General features: G+C 36.8%; 1 protein-coding gene across 1 annotated transcript in view; it reads right to left on the bottom strand.

Moving 5' to 3' along the window:
• NCKAP5 (NCK associated protein 5) overlaps positions 1-14,650 on the bottom strand; it is a 325,062-nt gene that overhangs the window by 36,494 nt on the left and 273,918 nt on the right. The gene's annotated exons all lie outside the window — the stretch shown is intronic.

Below are 14,650 nucleotides of genomic sequence, written 5' to 3' on the forward strand. Positions count from 1 at the left end.
AATGCATGGAAATCTTTTGATGACAGGCCATTGCTAAGAGCTTTGTGGACAATTTGAGGAAGACCTTTAATGTTGAGAAGCTTCTCAACAAAAGGAATTAACACTGCATAGACAGTTTTTTGAAGTTTGCTGAGCTCCCTACTTCTCAATAACTTTCAGATGTAATATTTTTACAGGCAAGATGATCATACAGTTCATGCCCTACATCAGCTGGACATGGTAGTTTTACATCTGGACAGGCTTTGGTACATTGCATTATCACTGGTGCTTTGCCAATGTTTTCTGGTATCAGCAGACCACCATGGCTTCTTCAACATGGGGTCAGCACCCAAATTAGATGGAATGGAAAGAATCTGTGAAAACTGTGCACCATTCTGAGGGTCTGGACAAGAAGAGAATAGAAAAGGGACATACACTCAGGCTGGTAGGTATCAGGAATTCTAAAAATGAGATCATCACTGGGGAAAATAACAATAGCAGCTCCTTCTGTGGGTTTTTTACATTTTCCTCTGAAATGTAAAAATTAAATAGTTAGAAGTAAACACAGCCCACTATCAAGAACTGACAACTTGGAGTTCATTAAAGTATCTTAAGGCATTCTCCAGAGCATAGATTATTTAAAAATGCATCTTAAATGCCATCATCAGATCATTAAACCTAATTATTCTTCAACTTTTGTTTACTTCTTCTGAAACAATTGCCATGAAGGTACCAAAAGTACATCAACTCTAGCTCAGAAACCATCCTGGGTACAAATCACTGGAGACTGGAAGAGGATACCCAGAGAAGCTGAGCACTGACCTTGCTTTTGTGTTCCTTCAAAAGTACCGGTATTAGTCTCTGTGAGGGCAAGAGGAGCTCTCAGTCTGAACTGGTACCACGCTGCTTTATGCTGTTATACAGCCCCCTTCTCTGTTCCTCCTTATATATAATGCATGTGAAAGGAAAGCCAATTTTGGAAAAAAAAAACAAAACAAAACACAAAAACCAAAGAAAACACAGAACAGCTACAATGAAGGGAATTGCTTCCAGCACAAAACAAGGAATGTGGGTCCAACCTCCCTCAGGCTGAGCTCTACACCACTGGCTACAAAATAGGGTGTTACTCAAAATAAGCAATGGAGCAAAATCTGTCCCTCATTTAGATTAGGGACATGTAAGTCTTTCTAATGTTGAACCTATGTTGAATCCTAGCACACATCCAAGAGATTTCATGAATGTCATAAAATAGAAGACATAAGGTGATGATGTACCTTTAAATACAGCTTCTGAATATGCTTTTCTTCAATAATGTGAAAAGATGCTTTTGCTAAGGGGGATATAGCGCTACATGTTATTGCAAACAAACCTTTAACTGAATAACTGGAGAGTGTTTCATAATGCTTCCTCAGGTAAAGATTCACATTCTAATAAAGTCTTTTTATGTTGTATCTTAAATGAGTTTCACAGATGCTTAGTTTCTTCACAAATCACATACCCGTCCTTCTCTACATATGGTTAAGAAGCCTATAAAATAACTCATGGTTATTTTGACCACCTAGTTAAAAAAATATGTGAGTTTTATTATGATTTTTGAATCATCCATAAAAATCTTTATGGAAACCACAAGATCCAGTTTTACCCACAGAGCTAAAATAAGGCATCAATACCTGTGCATACATAATATCATTCAAAATGGTCAGGCAATTCACCCATTTTGAATTAAGCACAATAAGAGGAGACATTTCTGGATGGTGGCCCACAGGGAAGGACTTACAGGTCCTGAGAAGAAATAATTACAGGCCCTATCATGTTTTAAGTGCAGTTTTGCCTCTCTACCCACTTGTGCCATGACTGACAGAAGGCAGCTGCCTTTCAGTGCTGCTTGAGGGGTCGAGATTTCCAGAAGCAGCTCAATAACCTCAACCATTTCCTGTCAGGTAGAACCATGATGCTGCTAATGAAACATACTGATGGATACCAGATGCAACTACTGCAGATATGATTTCTACTTCAAATGTCACACAAACTAACAGCTTCTACTTGGAGCTGGCAAAGTTACAGAAGTGCTTATGTTACTTAACTTTGATGGCCAATCTATCTTAACGTTAAGAATAAAAAGCAACAAAGAGGACAAGTGTATTTTAGGTCAAAAAGATTACAGGTAGTTCTGCTTCCATCAGGCTTTCTATGTATAATACTCATAGCATAGGGACATATTTTCTTTCAAAGAAGCATCCCACTTCATGAAAAATGTGGAATCCTCCCCTGTGCTCACCACTACAGCTGGTTTGAGATATTCCTCACATAAATTTTCGAGTTTTGGCCTACAAAACTGTACATGATTGACACAAATTTTAGCTGAAGCTTAAAGTAACCACCAGAATTTTCCCTAGAAAGCAGACATTTTCAGGAAAAAAAATCAGTCAAAAATAGCGCTGTATCAAGAACAGTTTCATTGGGAAATTTCCAGCAAGCTGTTTTCAGTACAGACTCAAGCCTTGAAAGGTTTTGAGAGGTACATAACACTGAATGGCCTTTCTTCAAGGAGTATCTACAACAGTAAAAGTGAAAGGATGTAATTCCCATCAGTAGCAGAATATACAAATTCTAAGAAATTCTAAGAAATTCTAACTTTCTTTGCATTAGAAAGTTCAAGACTTTCTACTAAACTGACACAGGGAACAAGATAACGTAATTGTTTTCTTCTGAAACAGAAAGGGAGCATAGTTTTTTCTAGTATTTTGAAACATGCCAAATTAAAAATTAATAATTTTTCTATTTTTCAGAAAAATATTTCAAATGTAAATAGGGCCCTGTAAAATTCTTTTAAAAGTTAATAAACATCTTTAAGCTACATGTGGCATTGGCAGGAAGAACTTAAACTACAGATGGCAAAACAGATCTCTTTATTTGCACATCCTTCTCTTCATCTGCAATGCTAAAGCAACCACGAAAAATGAATGTATTTCTGCCAAATCAATGTCAGTTTTAAGTAGATTATTCCTTCTGGGTTTACACTATAATTTGATCCAATTAGTCAAAGATGAGTGCATTATTGTTTTCTATCTGGATCTGAGATATAACCAGTACATAGAACTAAAAAACACCAAAGGCTATCCTAGGTAAAACTAGAAAAGACCCAAGTTTTCACTGCCCTGCACTCCCATGGGCATTGTACTGGTGACATGGGATTATTTCTAATGTATACTAAGGAAGGGTAAATGGTCAGAGGATTGTACTGTGTATTTTCAAATGATGGATCTACAAGTGAACTTCATTCATGGCTGCTTGAATCTGGAATTGCAATTTATACCTATTTATAAAACTAATAATAAAATAAATACAGACTTTACAAACTTATTCAGTGTTCTATTTTCTTCCGAGTCACGCTTTTTTTTCAAAACCCACAAACTTCAATATGTCACTTATCCAATAATTTGTCAGTTGTCTTCACAGTTTTCCATGACCACAATCCCATCTCTGGAATGTATTTTCTGAGTTGAAACAGAAAATTGCTGCCTCATTTTAATTTCAGTCCCGCCTTAAAATAAATTTCTAACAGTAAGTCAGAAGATTAGTTTGAATTATTAGTGAGTACTAATGATCTTGTACTCCAATTTAGGAGTTATCTATGGACTTTTTTTTTAACAAGTGCTTCCCATCCTCCTCCAGGCATTTAGATCTGTTCCCTGCATGCTTGTAATGGTGGCAAGCTATGTGGAATAGGGCTGTTACAGAGAACAAAATGAGCTAGAAAAGGAACTTGGAATTTTCTACTGCACGTCTCAGTGTCTATTAAATACAAAGGTCTACATGTACTTTTCCAGTTGGGGAACTCTCACAACCAATGATGTCTGGAATGATCTCTCTGTATTATGCTGTTATACTTTCTTCCTAAAAATCTACTCACTGTTCTCAGGAGGCAGGATATTAGAAATAGATACTATTTTAGTTCTACAAGAAAAGATATATTGAGACCTATAACTCACGTGAAGAGCAACTTTAAGCTCTGTGTAAAAGGTAATTAAATGAGATCCAGCTGCAGCCTGGCTGTCAATGAGGCCAGCCTAGGAATACTTTGGGGAGCTATCCCCATTCTTTTTTGGCTCTATGTCCCCCTGTGGTTTTACATCTGCACTTGCCAATCAGCCTTACAGCTTTGCAACTATCTTTAAGAAAGTTACAGATGAGGAACAGCTGAGAAGAAAGAGAATTCCTCACATCTGAAGCAAGGTGTGAATCGAAGGTAAGTAACAGGTCTGCCGCAATGCAGAAATGTGGTTTTCCCAGGCTTTTTTCACTGAGTGAAGCCTTCTGTTTCCCTACTGAGCAAAGCCTTCTGTTTCCCTTAGTACTCTGAAATGTAAAGGTTGCTAGCCAACAACTGCACACTGTCTCAGGAACATCTTACTGGGGATTGCTCATTCAAGGCATGAGTGGATGCTTCCCTTCATCTGCGGTTCTCTAACAAAAAAGACATATCCCAGCTCTCAGGAATTCTACTTACGAGTAGGAAAGCCCAAGAAAGGATGGTTTATTATTTACCCAGGTGCTAAGGGCTTCCTCAGCCATGCCTCTTCCTTGTAACCACAGGCCTTTATCTTTCTCTCTTCATGCCCCAGTTCTTCATATTAAAACACAGAGCTAATCACACTGCTATCCTGAGGATAAAGAACATAGATGTTTGGCAGCCGCTGTATAACCAACATGTAATCTCTTCAATGAATAATGCTTGTGTAGAGATACTTTTAGCTTTTTTGGAGGTTGTTCAGGAATTAATAGCAAGCTGAAAAATACTTACAAGAAGCATTAAGATTGGTTTTTTTGCTAATATTATTAGAGGCAGCTGGTTTATTTTAAGAATAACTGCATTAGACCACAGGAGTGAAGAGGTCACATGTAGCATCTCAGAAACACGGGCAACACACAGTGCCCAAGGGAGCATTTGGCTGTTCCACTGAGGGTTTCTGTTCACTGACTAGCGTGTTGGAAGCATTTAAGGATAGAAAGATGGAAGCACTAATTTACTTGCTCTTAAGCAACTCTCTTATAAATTGGAGTTTACTTTCACTCATATGGAGATACTTTCTTTGATTTTCTATTCCCAACAGATAGGACTTAGGGATTGTGCTTTAAGCACAAATGCTGTCTCTGGTAAACATGGACCGATTTCTAAGTGCATAGGAAGCTCTGGGTTTTGCAAATGCATGAGAGAACATACTATATTTATTTTTTAACATCACTGCTTTTTGTTTGTTAGTACAAAAAATGTTGAAATTAAAGGCACCTGAATATTAAATGAAGCTTTAAATAATTTATTTTTATTTCTGCTCTGCAGATGGCTTTACTTAAAGCTAACAAACACTTAAAAATATACATGCACACCTGAAACAGACTGATTTTATTTCTTAATTAATGATGTGAAAACTCATTAACAGAGTGAGTGCAGAGAGCCTTGAGTAACTTTTAGGTGTACTATAATCCTTCCGCTTTGGTACCCAAGTTCAAGTTCAGCTCCTCCAAACCAGCTGAATCACTGTGAAACCAACTGCATGCAAGCAGGAGTTAGTAAGAAACCATCATGATTTAAAGCCAGAGGAATGAACAGAGATTTTTTTTCAGAAAATCTACTATTTGCAAAAAAAAAGTCTGCCATGTTACATGGTGTTACAAAACCACCATTAGAATGACCATTTTGAAACAAAATACTGCACCTCTGTGCCTGTTAAAGATAGGAAGTAGAGAAATTAGTCACTATGAATATATTAGTTGATTTCTTTTTCTTTTTCGTAACAGTGAGTTGTCCAAACACTGAGTAATTGAGATCACCTAGTATTAAAAGCTATGCACTAATTCTATAGGTATTATTTCTCTCTTACAGTGATTTTTTTGAAGAGTCTGTTTTTTTACGATCTGCTATGATGGCTAATTGCATAATCAAATGTCAACAATTCAGATCTCAGACTGAAGACATGAATCAAAGCTCCTCAAACTCAATTAAAAACAGCAAAAAAAATAGGAATAGGCATCCTGTCCTCAGAGTGAGAATCTGGAAAGGCATATGCCAGCTCAAACATAATTGATAATACAGGTGAAATTTTTATTTTTATTTTTCATAAAACTTATCCTAGGTATCATTGTAGAAAAGGAGCACAAAGTCCACATGAGCACAGATGAAACACGTTTAAAATAACTCAACACACCCTCAATCAAAATGATTTTCAGTTTGCTCAGTTGTACTTCAGGTGTATGAATTAGTTAATGGGAAATGCATGACTGAAGCCTCATACACACATCTATGGATGGCCCTAGCCAGAAGCAAAATACATGTAAAAGTAGAAAAGTTTCAAATAGAACAACTCATACTGTTATAGAGAATACTGGCATGTACTATCCTGTAATAGGTATGATAATCAGGCACAGTCCAGATTTGAGTGATAAAAATGAATATAGATTGGGTTAGACTGTAAAGTAGTGTAAATCGACACAGAAGCATTAACTTCAGAGTCAAAGAACCCGGCCATCCTGTTTAATTGACATTTTAAGCCTGAATGAGACCAGCAGATTTTCAGTATCTTGAATAATAATTAGACTGTATCCTATATATAATGCATAAAGAGCCACACTTCTCATTCTAGTGATAAAATTTGGTATTTCTGGATGAATAAATGTAATGACAAAGAAGGAAATTAGCAGCTAATCATCGTGGCTAATAAGGAAGTGTTGATCCAAAATATTAATTCTCCCCACAGAAGGAAGAGAAGCTAGACAGTAGGCTGCAGCAGTGCTACAGAAGAATTGGCAATTAGACAAGTGCTATGTGCACTATCTTTAAAGCATAAAGAAATGATTTGTCTTTGCCAGACTGTGAAGAAGGTAAGCTGACACAAATTAGAAGACATTAATTGATGTTAGTTTCTTATTATTCACATTGGCAAGGCTCTCCATCATCTTCCTGGAAAGTAAGTATCATCTAGAAAAATACACAGAAAGTTTCACTCTATTATCATAGGTTCCTCCAGACAATCATTTCAAAATTAATCCCTGCAGAAATGTCCAAATGCCAAATGAGTCAAGAACACAGTACAGCAGACAGTATTCATCCCATTTCTAGTGGCCCAAACTCACATAATGCCATTCCTGTCTCAGGTCTCTCCATTTTGACAAAGTGTCTGAGCAGGAGAACTTCCAACCTATAGGTATGTTTCTACATACAACCCAGTCAGTTGTTCTTGCAATGCCTACTAGTTATTAAACAAGATTTCCCCTCAGTGATGGCTCATTTTAGCTACTCTGGTTCAGAAAAGTGAGAAACCAGAGATACAGGTCATTTCAATCATGGTGAAGGATCAGAAAATGCAGATTTTGAAGTACAAAAGGGGAAGAAGAGTGCTTGATAACTGCATGAAATCGAAAACGTAAATGCTTTGGGGATATTACATGAAGGCATCAAGTGGCATAAAGTTAGAGGAAATGACTGAGGTATTTTGGTAAGTCAAAGTACAAATGTAACTGCTTTTTACCCAGCTGAGATCAGTTCTGTTTGTGTGCTTTCACACACACCTGCTGTCTCAAGTATTCTGAGGACAGTGAGACCATGATACATAAGGAGATTGTGATCTTGGTTTGAGGCTTTTTTTGTTTTGGTTTGGGGTTTTTTTATGAATAAGTTTGGATCCTAATGTTGCTAGAGGCCAGCGGTTTATTTTACAATTTATTAATTCATCATTGTCTTAGCAACTGGGAACCTAATCCTCTGTATTAACATCCAAGATGGTTAGATATAGCGAGTTTTGTTTTTAAGCTGCCTGCTCCTCGTAACTCCCATTTCAAGGCTCTAGCCTAGGAAGCAGGCTTACTGAGCAATACAGCCAGCACCTACAGATCTAACACATACCTCTCAGCTTCTATATGCACACAGGGCTTTAGAAAATGGCTTTGTTACTGATATCCAAATAAATTTATGCGTACTTGTACCATTGCTCATATGAGGGATTAATGAAAACCTAATAGCTTATCAAACCTTGTATCAAAACGTACATTTTGCAGATTCGAAATAGGAACAAACCCAGACTGGAAACAGATTCAGTGATAAGTGGTTTTCCTTGATGACTTTTACAGACAGCAACCTCACATGTAGAGACTTCTAGGTACTCCACAGCTTCGCTGAGTGGTGATGGGGAAGATATAGCAAACATTTTTCCTTTATCTGATCATGTGTAAATGAATTATTCAACTGCTATATCCGTGATAAGATGATTGCTAAATGGTTCTTCTCAACTTCTACCAATGGCTTGATGAAAGGAATTAACACTGACAGTGATAAGTTGTTTTCTCAGGCATTGAGACTTCATGACAAGACAAGATTTATTTTGTGGTCAGAAGACATTTTATCAGTTGAATATTGTTCTTCATTAAATGCATTAGAGGTGTCCAAAGATTTGTCGGGCATTTAAGTAACTTTTGGATTATCCTTTTGCCTCTCCACAGTGATAAGGATCGCCTCTCTTTACTGAATGCACAGGCAGTAATACAGTTCAATTTGTTCACCATCTTTCCTCTGTCACTTATCCTGTTACGTTTATCTGAGTAATTCATTACAGACCTAATCTGTCTCCAGGTTTTGAGGGTTCCTTAATGTAAATGTGTTTGCTCAAGTATGTCAGACTTAATGGACATGTTTTAGGATGATGGATGTCAAACTTAATGTATTTACCACATTAAGCAGGCTTGTTTCCTTCATATCTATTTCCATTCCCCAAGAATGAGAAAACATGAATTCAACAGCTGTTTACTTAATACACTAGTAAGAACACCCAAAGTTTTAGCAGTTTACATAATGGTGTATAAAACTAAGTCTTTGGTTCAGCAGAGGTGGGGTGTTTGGTGTTTTTCCCTTACTGGAAGCTTGGTGCAAGCTTATTTAAACAAGCAGATAAACTGCTATTGTTTTCATCCAGCTTTGGAATAGGACACTGGATAATTTGTATATCTGAGCACTATGAGTATGTACATTAAATTGCACTTTCAGAAATGAAATCTGAAACCTACTTTCTCAGTTCCAGTGTTCCTCAGATCTAGATTTCAGGAAGAAACCAAGAGAAAAAAGGGCAGACGACACTGGAGCAAAGAAAGTGTTGATTAGAAATGGTTATGGGTATAGAAACAAAAAGATAGGCTCTGAATGGTGGCCCAGATAATGAGGCAATACTGGGCTGTTGCACAAGCAGTAAAGAGGGACCACCACTTAGCAGTAAATGTGTATATTAGTGGGAAAAACATACATAAGAACCAGAAAGAAAAGAGGAATCAGAGACAAACAAATTTATCTGGGACACTAGAAAGAATGCAGGTCTGCCCCTCATAGAAAAGTCTCCTCATGAAGTGTGGCTTTTTATTATCATATATATAATTTCATAGTATGGCTACTGGGTGCTAAATAAAACAATATCACAGTATAAAGCCAGGGCTATCATATTTAATATTTGATACCTTGATACAAATAATTGTAATGCTGACATTTCATTTTAAGTCAAATCTACTTACATCTACAACATATTACATGTCCTACATTTGCTATCAGTATATCTGTAAAATTGCTATCAAGTAGCTAGCAGCTCACCTATAAAACTTGCTGTGAAGGACATTCCTGGCTTCTACTGAAAATGTAGTTTGATCACTTTGCTGCATATAGAGCTTAGAGGGGTGGATTTTAAAACGCAGTGCAACATATAAAATACCAACAACTCTTCCTTTTTGTACCGTTGGGCATCTGAGGGATTCAAACAAATGCTCTCTAGAGAAGACAAGTCTCCCAAAAGTTTCTTAAAAAAAAAAAAGTTTCTCCTTTTTTCTGACCAGATTGCCTTTAAATTACACTGCAAAACCCTTCTATAAGGTTGTTCTTGGAAAGTAGAAAGAATGATGATAAAGCCTGCCTTAAGGCAGATGATTATCAAGAACTTTAATGGAATCGAGCGATGGGCTACAGCAGAGATACAAAAGAATCCCTTGACCTCAGTGTGTGTTTTTGTTCTAGCACAAAGCAGCAAAGTCTACAATGCACTTTTAATGTTGCTTTGATAGTGTGGAAGCCCAACTCTCTATCTAGTTAGAGACTTTTAAAACACTTTTAAGTCTCTGCAGGCATTTTCTCTGTATTATCTACAAGTTTTCCATTTAATGTTGGATGAATCAATTTTTAGCAACTGACCTGGACCTCTAATGGAAAGTTGACAAAAATTAGTCTCAAGTCTTTCTTCAAAGTGTCAAAAATTCTGACTACATTTATCTTCACAACCTTTGCCCATCTCTGAATTTCAGTTGAAATTCTCCAAACAAACAACAGGGGTCAATGCAGTTACATCAGGGATCAATTATGTAATTTCTTTCCAAGAACTGTGAATCATTCTACTGTGGATTCTAACCCCAGCCTGCCTCAGGGAATTAACTCCCCACACAGCTTCAGTAGGCAGTACCTAGATGTATTTTGGATTGCTACTACCAATTATCATGTTATCAATATTTACTCTCTAGTGTACAAAGCTCAAGCAAACTGATTGTTTATTCAGATTGTTAAAATACATTTTATTTTTACCAGTGATGTCATTTTGAGGACAAAATCTACTTGCAGTGACGCCCTTCATGTCAAAACTCAACAGGCATTTATTAAACAATGAATCTACCCTTTTAGCTCAATCAGTGACATATTAAATATAACATTTGAAACCAAAAACATTCCAGTTCAATAAAACAATTCCTTTAGAAAAACTATCCATGCTTTCATGTACTCCCTGAATTTCGGTGCTTTAGAACAGAAGAGTTGTTTGATTCACTTAGGTTGCTAAGGATGGAATGACTGCTGGAAATCCACTATGGTGAATAGTCATATTCACACATAGAAATATCTGTGACAAAAAATACTCTTTCTTTGTATTGAAATCTAAGTGTGAATTTAAGAATAGACTTGAAACCTTCTCAGACACTTCTCATCAGCCTTATGCTGAGATTATGTTTTGTGTGAAGCTTAAGCATATCATTAGCAAAAAGCATATTCCATGCTGACTTGCTCCTCTAGAGAATTTGTCACCCATACGGGGTAACAAAGAGAAAAGAAACAGAACCCAGAAAAATTATCATCATGCAGCTTCCAAACATGGGGTTTGGTAAATCACCTAAGTGTTGATGTCTGAGAAAATGGCACGTTCAGTCTTTCACTTCAGCCTCAGTATAGGTTCATATCAACACTGAAAAATGATATGATTAATTATGACTAAATTTCCTGTTCATTAGAGATATATTACCAGAAAGAAAATAACCTATTAATTTGTGTCTATCCAAAAATACTCTTATTGCATACCATAGTATTCCCATGTGAAGTTGTCTGCAAGAATGAATTCTTCAGTAATTAGCATTTGTTTGCTTGTGCCGTGGATTTTTGTCTTTTCCCTTGAAGCTGTTTATCAATGAAAACTCTTAATGCATTATAATTAATGCAATCATACTTTTCTAAGAGTAGCTGCTAATTTGAAACAGTACTTGAAAAATGAAGCATTGAACTTTTCAACAAATGCTTTATTCTTCTCAAGATGTCCAATTATTACATTCTCTATGTGTCATCTGTAACTGTCTTATGAGTTTCTGGGCCATTGTGACAATAGGAAAATTCAAGACAAACAATGACACTTTTAGTGTCTTGAAGGAAATAGAATTCTTTTCCTTTGTAAAATAAAGGCTTTTTTATGTTTACATGGGAACAATACTGTCAGGAGCTTGATGCATCATCTTTACATTCAATACAAGAATTTTATATATAGGAATATTTGGAGACCCTGCTGTACTGTCTGAGCTGGGGAGTCTCAAGAAATGAAGGGAAAGTCAACCCTTTTATTATACCCTTCCCCTTACTAGGTACTTTAGCATTTTCCACATCATCCCTCTTTCAACAATTAAATACATTAAAATCCTAGGAACTGCAATTTTACACATTTTCTGGTTAACACACCCAGAAGTATTTCATTATTAGAACATGATAAACCAGCATTATCTTACATGATACCAACCTAGAAGACTGTTTAGTTATAAATTCGTTCAGCTCTAAGTTTGTTAACAGTTTTGAACAAACCCAGTAGAACAAACTCATTAACGAACAGCTAAAAACCCACAGTGAACTTTGTTTTCTTAAAACAAGGGAGAATGGCCTTGACCTGATGGAGGGTAGATTTAGAGTAGATATTAGAAAGAAATTCTTTACTATAAGGGTGATGAGGCCCTGGCACAGGTTGCCCAGAGAAGCTGTGGCTGCCCCATCCCGGGAGGTGTTCAAGGCCAGGTTGGATGGGGCTTGGAGCAACCTGGTCTAGTGGAAGGCGTCCCTGTTAATGGCAGGGGGGTTGGAACAAAATGATCTTAAAGGTCCCTTCCAACCCAAGCCATTCTATGATGACTATCATCATCATCATCATCATGATTCTATAAAACAACTGTTTATGATGATGACAAATACAGTTAGAAATTAATTTACAGCCCACTGAAATTTTCAAGATTTCTAAGAAGTTCCTGTTCTGGAAGAACCTCCAACACTGTGAAATTGTTGCACAAAAACAACTGACCAAAAGCCTCCACCAAGACATGAACTGACCCCTTTGATCAGACTAAGGACCTGGCTCACTGCCATGTGCCTGACCGCAGTGAGGCACAGCATTTACAGAGCCATCCTTCCTGTATTATTCCCTTTTTCTTCTGAGAACAGAAAATCAGAAGCTGATAACAAAGAAAGCCAAATTTGGATCTTTTACATCTCAGGTATTCCTCCACACCAACAAGTTCTTTATAATCTTCAAAAGTTCTTCCTTGTGTATGCTTTTGACTAAAAATGGCAAGCTGAAGGGGTAAATGTTCCAAATGAATGTTTCTGAAAGCCGTAAAGAGTTTCAGCAGTAAAAATAATCAGTATCTTTCTATGAAAACCTTTGTATCAGAAAAATGCCAGAACCTCTATCAAGGAATTTTAAAAGAATCTGAACAAGATCTAGGAATGCTCGCTATCCAAAAAGAACAATACAGATATACAGTAGCAAAAATACCAATGCAAGATAAAACATAGCCTGATGAGAGTGAAATTAAACACAGCATGATACTGATAGAGGAGTATTCAGGAGGTACACTCAGATCCATGCTTCTAATTTCGTAGGCTTGGGCTTGTCCTACTGAAATAAGTAAGGACTGGTACATTCTGCATTAGGATTCATTGTTAGAATGTTAATAAATTTGCTTAGACTTCTATTATTTCTACTGTGCCAATACCACCTATCGCACATAATGTTTCCCATTACCAACTAGATCCTCAAACTCATTGAGTTATTCTAGATGGATTGACAAGGCAGAATAGGGGTAGCTGGCCATCCTGTGCTGAGCATTTAAGAAATGGCATTGTTTAGAGAGAAGAAGATGCTTTTGCAACTGGTAAAATTCAGCTAAATTATATGAATGGAAAGGTCTTCGTAGGAATAATAGGAATTTTTTAAGGGCACACTGCTTGGCTTCTCTGTAGCACTGCTTACTGTGGACTTGTATAGGTCTGGGCCACAGAGATACCTGTCACTTTATCCATGTCATCAGCCCTTAAAAAGGTGAAGAAAAAGCTATTTGTTTTCTTTGGAAAAAAAGATTTTGGTGGACAGGAAGGCTGTCCACAGGGATGACCTTTCCCAGCTAACAGAGAGCCTTGTGAACCCAAGGCACAACTGAAGTCTCATTTTGGGGAATGACAACCAACCTATTTCATAACCACTATGTCCCATCAGAGACTCAGATTTGGTGCCTGTGGGAGGACCAAAATATTAACATTCCCAAAAGGGACGTGTTACATGATGTATTACAAAGTTAAGTATCAAAATATATAGCAGCTTGGCCTCAGCCACAACCACCAATTATGCTGATGTACCACAAGGAAGCACCAAAATATTTTAAGAAAAAAACCCGCTGCAAATAGTTGATTTTAATTTTCAGTATCTAGATTAAAAAATTAAATGGAAACATTTCACTTAATTCAAAATTAAAGTTTTGACAATTTGACGGAGGCAAAATAATTATTTCAGTATGAGGAAAAATAATTCTGAACCATTTTTAAGTGAGTTAATATCTGCTGGTCAATGTCTAATAACAGAAAGCAAATTCTTTATTTACAGAGTGAGAAGCACATATTTCTATTTTCAGGGCTGGTGCCTACCAACTCACAGAATCCCCTCCGAGTCTTACACTGCGATGTTCAAAGTTCTTGTTATTTAGTTGCTGTAATGGAGCCAGATTATGGTTGGGTTCATAGAGAGGGAAGACTTTAGGGATCTTTCCTTCAGGCAAGACAGCCAGAGTTTATTTGGCTGAATTTGGGACTGGAAAGGATGTACAAGTCAATAAAGCATGCAAATATTTTCCTAATATTCCAAAGAGAAATGTGTTTCAACATGATACATCTGTACAGCCTCATTTGCTGGGTTGACAGTATTTGTGAAATGAATGAGATTCTGGCTAGAAACTTAAGAGTGTCCTGAAACCATGGAATTAGATTTTAACTATTGCTGCAGTCTCTGTCTAGGAAGGGAACTTGCTAAAGGAGAATCTTTTCTGTTCAGAGTCACTTCTTTATATTGATGACATACTGCTCTAA

Source organism: Chiroxiphia lanceolata, chromosome 7, assembly GCF_009829145.1.
Source record: "Chiroxiphia lanceolata isolate bChiLan1 chromosome 7, bChiLan1.pri, whole genome shotgun sequence".
Classification (NCBI taxonomy): Eukaryota; Metazoa; Chordata; class Aves; order Passeriformes; family Pipridae; genus Chiroxiphia; species Chiroxiphia lanceolata.